Here is a 9,299-nt window from a genome sequence, read left to right as displayed (position 1 = left end):
GTCCTCGAATGGGGTCCGTCACCTTTGAAATGCCTTAAAAATGGTCGCGCTTAAATACTTGCTCTCAATGAGCAAAACAATGCCAAAAGAGCAAAAGTGGGTTTTTTTTCTCACTTTAAAGACAGGTACACAGTGCTCGCAGCAACTGCACAAGATGAAACCCAAAGCCCTTCTCACGTCCTTTTTATCACGACGCAAGTTATCGTGTCCCACTGCATGGTCGCAGCCGGCTGCTGCAGCACGGGGTAAGCCCTGGGCTTGGGCTTCTCCTTTTTGTGGGTATTTAAACGCCCTACTCACGGCTTTGTAACCTGGGGGGAAAGAGAGGAGGTTGTGCTGCTCTTGTTCACCCAATGGCAGGGAGATTTTGCCCCTGGGGTGGGTTTGGCTCCTGAATTTTCAGCTAGAAGGAGCCTTGTTCAAGGCAGGTCAGCCAGACAAGAATTTTAAGGCACTTCTGCATTTTGGGTGGCACTGGGTTTGGAACTGTGCTCTGTAGCAAATCCCTCAGCAGTAGGAAAGGCCCAAGGATCTGCCCCAGTTGCTGGTGGGGTTGGATGTGGTTTAAGGCACCACCAAGATTTTCAGATGGACCAAGGCTGGGGGTGTGCAGAGGCAGAGCTGTGGGATGGCTCATAGTGAAATCAAAGGTGGCACCTTCACAGAGCTGTAGTAGCTTGGCAGGTGAGCGTTGCAATCTGGGCTCACAAAGGTACATGGTGGAAAAAGGAAATTAATGTCTGAAAAGCTTTAAAACTATTTAGTTGTGCAGAGAGGCAAGCTTAACAGACAGCTTATCATTTTCTGTGCAGTCACAAACCTTGATTTTTCCCATATGATTTGTTTTGTTATAGCAAGATGCTGACGTTTACTTGCTGATGTTGGATCATGTTAATCAACTGCATTGCTTGAGTTCTCCTTAGATTTCTGGCTTAATTAAAGCCAGCCTGCACACACTGATCCAGGTGTTATCCATGGCTTGCAAATGGCTGGCACAGCCACCTGGAGCTGTGTGTGCAGGCTGGGGGAACAGCCCTGCAGCAGCAGTTGGCTGTCAGTACAAATTTATATATATATACACACACTTTGAATATTTGGGTTTTGAATGACCTGCCTATTGTGATTTTTGGACCTTAAGAAAAACACCCTTTAAAAAAAAATCATTATCATCTGTGACTGACTGTGTCCCAAGAGAAAAACCACAGCTTCAGCTTTGGGACTTTTAGGTGTGAAGGAATTAAGCAGTGCCTTTGCCTACCAGGTAGGACTCTGAAGAAAGGTGGGGAGTGTGCATGCCCTCTGCTTTTTGCCTCTCTCAGTGCTGGGAAATCACAATTGGACTGTTAAAAATGAATTATTGCATTGTTCTAATATTTATTTATTATATTGCATTACCCTAATTATTCTATTATTTCTGATATTGCATTACACTAGTTACTATTAATAGATCATTGTGAATATGTGGAAGCAGCCATTCTCTTTGGATTAACTAGCAAAAATAAAAGCAAAATTACAGTAGAAAAAAGATTTAACCCTAGTATCCCTTAAATCTTTAGTAATTATTTCTTTCTCTCTCTCTCTCTCTCTCTCTCTCTCTTAAATTTGTGTTGGGAGGGGCAAATCCCATATATTCTGGATTTTTGTTTAAGTTAGGTTTGTTTCTCTAAGAATTCAAGAACATTTATTTGCTTAAAGGCTTGCCAGTAAAAAGGCCCCAGGTCTAATCCCCTTTCTGCTACACACCAATGAAACTTAGGAAACTCTTTGACTATTGACTTTTTCACGTGGAAACCGATCTGCTCAAAGTGAAAAGAAACCATTTCTTGGAGGGGGGAAGAAAAAACTCTGTGAAACTCTGTTTTGAAGAAGTCGCCGTCCTTGGCCTGTGGAGTAGCAGCAGAAGCAAAGGCTTTTTGATCCTCAGATTTGTAAACTTGTAGACATAATAATGCCATTTCTCTAGTGTTAGCAGGTGTCCTGTCTGGAAGTTGCTGCCTCAGCCTCCAGCAGAGCTGGGAATTAGAAAATTGTCTGTCTTTCCTGAACCGTGAAGTGCTGCTCTTAAATAAAGGCCAGGTCAGATGTTAAAGGGACATTCTTGTCTCCTGAAGCCGAAATAATCTACAGTCACGTCGAGAAATGAAGGCATCCTCCTCCCAAAATGGTCAATCTCTTTATCTCCCATTATAGTCCGCAGGGTCAAGAAAAAGCCCCTTCCGTGCCGAAATTTTGCAATATTTCTGCTAAATCTGTAATTATTCTGGTTCTGCACAGCTGAATTTCAGGGAAATATGATAATTGGGAAAGTTTTATTCTCTTCCTTTTTCTTTTCCTCCCCTCCGCCCCCACTCCCCGTTGTCCTTCCTCTGATAGAATAGTTCAGTGAACTTAGATCAAGCTTCATATATAAATCCTGTATTTTCTCTCTGCTTGTTAAGAGCCTTCAAGTGAAACTAGGATTATTATTTTTAATTTAGTATGGTTAAAGAGAACTTTTGCACCAAGTCCTCGAAATCCTGCAGACGGGCACAAAACCCAAACCAACAAGCACGTCTTTTAATTCGCAGCTAACTCCCTCTGATAAGGTGCCTTTGCCCGCTGTGTTTTATGGGTGTTTGCTAACAGCTATTGTTATGGAAATGATCCCCAAATCTCCTGTTGTATCCCCCTGCAGAGGTGACTGCTGCTGCTTGGGGCTGCGCTGCACACCCGAGAGCAAACACGGACGGCTGCTTTTATTTTATTTACGCAGCAGAAAGGCTGTGCCGGGCTGTTTCTCAGGGGAGCGCCCAGCCCTGCAGTTGTGCGGAGAAAGGGATCCCACTTCCAGCTTCGGTGTGTCCCGCCTTTCCCCCCTGCCCTGCCCTGCTCCACCGCTCATGGGCTGGGCGCTGCAGGGGGAACGTGCAATTTGTCAGGGGAGCAGATTTTGCGTCAGGCAGTCTTTTGCCATCTCAGCTCAAATTAAATGTGTGTTCCCCCGTAACATCCAGTAACCTGCTGCATTCCCCGGGTTCCTCCCCCGTACTGCATGGGGTGGTGTGGAAATCCTGTATGTTTTGGAGAGGAAGGGTGAGAGTCTAGGAAGGCAGAGGTGTGGGTACCACTGCACCCTCTCGTACAGCTCTCCAAGCAGAAAAGCCTGGTCATAGCAGCTCCTAAAGGTTTGTTCTTGGCACAAAAGACAGGCTTCTTCCTTTGGAGGGATATGTGTCTGGAGTCCCCCAGTCAGCGGGAAAAAGAAACAGGTTTTGCCTCCTGATGTGCAGAATAAAATAGAGAACCAGGTGCCAACACTCCCAGTCCTGCTCACTCATCTGGGTGAGAGAAAAACAAAAACAAACAATAGAAAAATCCAAAGCTTTTGGGATCACCAGTCAGAAGAAGGAGTGCTGTACAGCACCAGCAAAACTGAAGTGATGTTAACTAGATCCATGTTTGAAAACATCTTGACTGAAGATCCTAAGAAAAGCTGGCTTTGCTAAACCAATTACCAAATGTATGAAAACAACTTAATTCATGCTCATTGTTTTCCAGAGCAAAGTGCTCTAGATCTCAGTTCCCAGTATAAGGCTGCTTGATGTGACCCAAACAGGGACTTTTCCTCAGTACTTTCATGTAAAATCAGAGGCAGTGGTGGAGGTGTATTCTTGGGGAAGGGTGGTTTTGGTAACATTTGTTGGTTTTTGAGGTGGCTGGTTTGAACATTTATTGCCACCAGCCCCGGCAGAGAACAGCATGCAAGAGGAGCTGCGTACTCATGTTCCTCTAATCCAATATCACTCAAAACCAGCCCCAAACAAAGCATCTTCCTGCTCTGAAAAACTCTTCTCCTTCCCCCCACCTCTTAGCCAGGTGCAGAGGTGATTTCCGAGGCTTGCTGTGATGTCAACGATGGTGGAGACCACAGGCTGGGGCCAAGTGGCTGCACCTGCAGGAGTCTGGCAAACGGTCAGCAGGGTAAGGGTGGGACCAAGGGGTGACAGACAGGGATAAAAAGGTGAAAAGACTTGTCAAAGCTCAGGCAGTGATTTCTGTTAGTGCAGGGGCTTGGGGAAAAAAAAAGTTGAATGTTTTTTAGATTCTTATTGTAGATTACATCCAAGAAATACTCTGGTGTGATTGATGCGGAGCAGGTGAGGATGAGGGAAGACAGGGCCTTGGCTCTGCCCCCTTGTGTCTGTGCATGATGATAAAATCTTTTAATTAAATGATCGCATTGAGTGCACAGAGTGAACGGTGCTCGCTTTAATGAGCAGTTGCTCAATTTTGTTTTTCTCGACGTTCAATGGACGGTGCTACATCTTATTAACTGGGCACTATTCAAACCCTGCTCAAAGACATTATTAATGTCCCCACCAGATTTATACAGTGCTGCTCACGGTAGTAACCCATCACTTTCCAAATATTAATGGATTAAAATACAAGTGATGAGTGTTATTATCCCTGTTTAATGATGGGGAGGTAAATACCAAGAAATAGGAGCTAATAATTAATTTGGAGTGTTGGTCCAAGGTACCCCATGGCTGTTCCTTTTCAAAGCATGGGCTTCAGCTGGCCAAAACCACATGCAGAGCCAGGCACTCAGTGACCCTGGCTGCAGCTGTGGATGCTCAGCACTTTCAGAAGTCAGACCCCAGCAGCTAGTATTAGCTGCCCAGCAAACCTGGGCACAATTAGTGGCTGCTCATGAAAACTTGAAGCACCTGGTCCTGAACTGCACAAAGCCTCTGTTGCAGGAACAGGTCAGGAGGAGCCAACTGTTCTCTGAAGAATAAAAGCCTGTATTCAAGTGTTGGCATTGGATTAAACATGAAGGTATCCTTTAAGCTCTTGCTTTACTTTCTCTGGCAGGAGTTTATCTGGAAGTTTCACCTTTGCTGCATGGCCCAGATTCATGTGGCAAGGTGAAGCATTGGGTGAATTGGGTACTGTGTGTATCCCCGGGGGAAGAAATGGTGTGCATGGCCGTGAAAATGCACTGGGAACAAAAGATCTGGGCTGAAATTGTACAGACAGCTTAGGCACCTCCAAACCTTGAGGGCCAAACCTCCTTCTCCGTGTAATACAAGTGTAATGTGTGTGACAGGGAGCATCAAGTAGGCTAAAGAAAATCTGGTAGGGGAGAGTGAGTAGTCGTGTGATGATGTGAATGAAACCTAGTGACTCCTCAGCAGGCCTGGGGCATTTTTAGATCCCACACTGACCTGGGACACAGGGACAAAAAGGAGGAGATTATTGTCAGCACCCATGTGTAGATGAGTTGAGGGGAGGGATGGGATGTTACTGGACGAGTGTCATGGGTGTTTGCTGATAGCAGAGATGTGTTGGGGCTAGGCAGCCTCTGGAGGAATGTACAGGCTATAAATGTTGTGACCTGCTCCCTTCTCTCCTTCCCTTGGCGGAGTTTTGTGTCCTCTGCCCAGCCTCTTCCAGTGTACCCCAGCTGTGCTTCTGCTCCACCCATGCCTTGTTATCCCCACCCTAGGTGGTTTTTGGCACTGCCTCCTGATCTTCCTGTTCCCTCTCCCTGCAAAATGGCACCCACCCAACACCACAGATGTAGATGTGAAGCCACTGGTTTTCCTGGAGCAGAGGCTTGGCCATGTGGATTGTGGAAAGTGGCTCTGAAATTTAGTTAGTTCTGTGTTTAAAAGAGTTTGAGTCATTTCTTAATTCAGCAGGGCCTGTTTCAGGGCTATTTTTTGATTCAGCAGGGCCTGTTTCAGGGCTTTTACATTCTGTATAGCTCATCTAACTCTTTTACCATCTTTCATTCTCTCTTTTTCCCCAAAAAATCTGTCCCAACAAAGGTTTCGTGGAAACACATGCCTAAAAATCCCCCTTGGTTTAAAAAACAACTGAATAAACCAAAACACGAAGAACTTTCCATTGGGAATTTCACCACTGACACCAAAAAAGATTGTGTGGTCTTCAATATTAGATATTGTGTATATGTGGGGAAAATACTTAATTCTTTTCCATCCTCTGTGAGTCAGATATAATCCCATCCTTTGGTCTTAGGTGAAGACTTTTGGTTTGTGTTTTGACTCGCTCTGTTCCAAAAATGATTGTCAAGAGTAACATTTCTGAAAAGGTATAGGAGGGGAAGACATTGGAAAACCATTCTAATTTTATCCTGTAGTGATGGTTGACAATGTGGCTTGAAAAAAATCCTGTTCCCTGATGAATTATTTTATACTCTGTGAATAATTATTTCTTGTGTATATATATATTTGCATATATGCTACTACTCTTCATATCTGTTTCTTTGCTTAAAAATGGTCAATCCAATTTGCATCTCTCTTTGTGGATCCTTCACATGAATCTCCCTGTGCAGCCATCCTACCAAGCAATCACAACTCATTGCAAGTGATTTTTTTATTTCTGTATCAAAACATAAGAAATTATTCTTTAAAAATGATGGGTTTTTTTCCCCATCCTGTTACGTACATCTCCTGCTCATTAGTAACAAATATTTGCTGAAGAGCTGGAAAGCAGCTTTTTGTTTATTTTAAGTGATAATAGAACAAGTTTTGGCCCAGAAGGAAAAGTTGTGGCTAAGAAGGAGAATGATTCCCAGTGTCAACCATATGTTGCATTCATTTAACTGAAGTGGCTTAATTACTGGTAGATGTTGCTGAGCTCATAAAGATACCTTTTTGCCAAGATTGTTTGCTGATAATTGCATTCCCTAAAAAAAAAAAAAAAAAAAAAAGCTGAAAGACTTCCTCACGCCAAGTTTCCCTTCCAGGCTTCCTTCAGAGCCTTTTCCCTTTAGGCACCCACCACGGACTCATATCGAGAGATGCTTGTATGAAAAATTTCTGGAGGTCCAGCATTGTTAACGCCCCTCTCTAGGTCTCTCTTGGGGCAGAGAAGGAACTGCAGTAGCTGTGCTCCAAATGCACGGCCCTGCTCCTTGGGAGAGGGAGCGGTGGTGATTTTGGAGTAGATTATTCCTCTAATTGCGTAGCTGGTTTCAGTCTGGGATTAAGGCAGCTCAAATAATGACCTGACTTTTTGTAGCTGTAATGAGCAGCAAGCTCGGTCCTTCAAGACCCCTGATATTTTGAATCCTTTCCAAAAATATTCCTGTCGTCAAATCCAAAGTGGAATTTGGGATTTAGCGCTAAGGGGTAAGTGGGTTGGCGGTAACAACCAGCAGCCTCCCTCTGCTTCTGCCTATGCATTCTCATGATAAAGGGCACTTTAAAGCCCCTCTGACAATGAATGAGTCCTAGTTAAATATTTCAAGAACTTCTTTACATGGTTTCCTCTGATGCATGTACTGTTGAGACATCTGTCTTCCGTACTAATAAAGTAGTCTAGATTTAAAATGAACTTCATTGGATTGCTTTGAAACTATAGGCACATATGGTTCATAATTAGCTGGATATCTCTTATAGTTAAATGATTTTTTTTCTCTCTCTCTCTCTCTCTGTCGCCCATTCGCATCAATAATAGAAGCAAACAAAGTTCCAATTGTTCCCTGTTGCGGGACATTATGTGCCTGAATAAATGGATGTTGGCTGTGTCTACATGGATTTGCCATATGGCTACAAAGGCCGAAAGAATAGGGGCAGTGTGCTTTGTGCCGGGGCGAGCAGGGCCGGCCGGGCTGGGTGGGGCAGGGCGCGGGGGCGGCCGCACACCTGCCCGCACCCCCGGCCCTCCCGGGAGCCGGAGCCCAGGGGGCTGCGGGACGCGGTCCTCCCTGCTGCGGGCTGCCAACCCGACGGCTGCTATAGGGCAGTGCCCATGAGCTGGAATTATTTGCTTTAGAGCCCCGTGCCTAAACTGTCCCCGCGGTGAGGGCTTTCCTCCTGAGCCAGGCTGGGCACACCTCGTGGCTCCTCCGGCCGAGGTATTTGGGAGCTCGGAGCAGGGATCTTTCATTGCAAAAAGTCCTATTATTAGTTGCGGGCTGGGACAATGGAGGTCCCAAAGGCACCTGCTTTCATGAAAGCGAGAGAAAAGCCCATAAATCCTGGAGGATCCAGCTGCCTCACTCCGGGTATTGTTGGCTTTCATAAGGAAAGGGAAAAGCTATTTTTCTTTTCAAAGCAGGGGAAAATCGTATTGAGTCAGCGGCCACTGATGCGGGCGTGTAAAATAATCCCGTTCTGATTAAGCGATCACGGAGCTGGAGGTAATCAATGTTACTTTTACAGCCAGGAGCGTTTGGCGGCCGTGACAGCGGGGGGAGAGGTTGGGGGATAAAGGGGGGCAGAGAGGAGCGCTGTGACAGGGGAAGACGATGTGGGTAAACCTTGAGCCTATTCACCCTGAGCCTTACTCTCTCAGTCTCCCTCCCCCCTCCGTGGAAGTGTATCATCTAGAGATCAGAAAGCCAGGAGTGACGCCCTCCTGGTCCCCCCCAGCTGCTGGGTCCAGTGTGGGGGTACAGCATTTCAGAGGTGCAAGGTTGAGAGGTGGAGTCGGAAAGACATAAATCAGTCCAGTCAGTCCCCACGGCTCTGGGAGCCTGGTCCTCCTCCCCAGCTGTACTCTCCAGCATCCCAGTACTGCAGCACCTGCAGCCAGCACCAGACCTGGTCTGTCCCCCTTTGCCGGGCAGCGCAGGGTTGGGGCCCAGAGCAGGGCGTGCGCCCCGGCCCCCGGGGGCTGCGTGCAGATCCCACGGCTTTAACCTGCCCTCAGGCCACGGGGAGGAGGTGATGTCGCCAACTGCTGCGGGTTCATGGTTGTGACAGCACTGTCACCAAAGCACTGTCAAAACGCTGGCTATTTTGGCTGGTGGGAGGGTTCGTGTGTGTGTATTGTTTTGCTTTTTACGTCTTTTAGGGCGAGCTGAAACTGCTGCCTTTCCCAGAACTGTTGTTTGTCCTGTAAATCATTGCTGGGCAAGAGGTACCAGGAAGTGCTTCCCTGCAGTAGCCAGGGCTCTGGGCTCCAGGCTGGGGAGTGAGGGCCCGCGGCCGAAAGGGGGGGGGAAGGGGGAAGGTCTGCACAGCCGAGACAGGGGCGTCCCCACCCGTGCCGACCCGCTGCACCAGTCACCCCCCGAGGCCGTCCCCAAGAGAGGGAGGCAGCGGCCCCAGCCCCGATGTGGGGTGAGGAGGGGGCTCCTCGAGGGGGGCAGATACAGCCCTGGGAAGAAAGGTTACTAAAAGTAACCATTACAACGTGCCGAAAGGCCGAAGTCAGGGTGTGATGAAGGGCGTGTGCTCCCCTCAGGCGCAGTTAACTCCAGCAGCGCTCAGCAGTTTGAACTTGTTTTTAAGGGAAGATGCCCCCCTCTCCCCTCCGAACCCCACGCCAGCTTTTCGCGGCGG

This window comes from Corvus brachyrhynchos, unplaced genomic scaffold, assembly GCF_000691975.1.
Source record: "Corvus brachyrhynchos isolate BGI_N302 unplaced genomic scaffold, ASM69197v1 scaffold62, whole genome shotgun sequence".
Classification (NCBI taxonomy): Eukaryota; Metazoa; Chordata; class Aves; order Passeriformes; family Corvidae; genus Corvus; species Corvus brachyrhynchos.
This window is presented reverse-complemented; position numbering follows the sequence as displayed.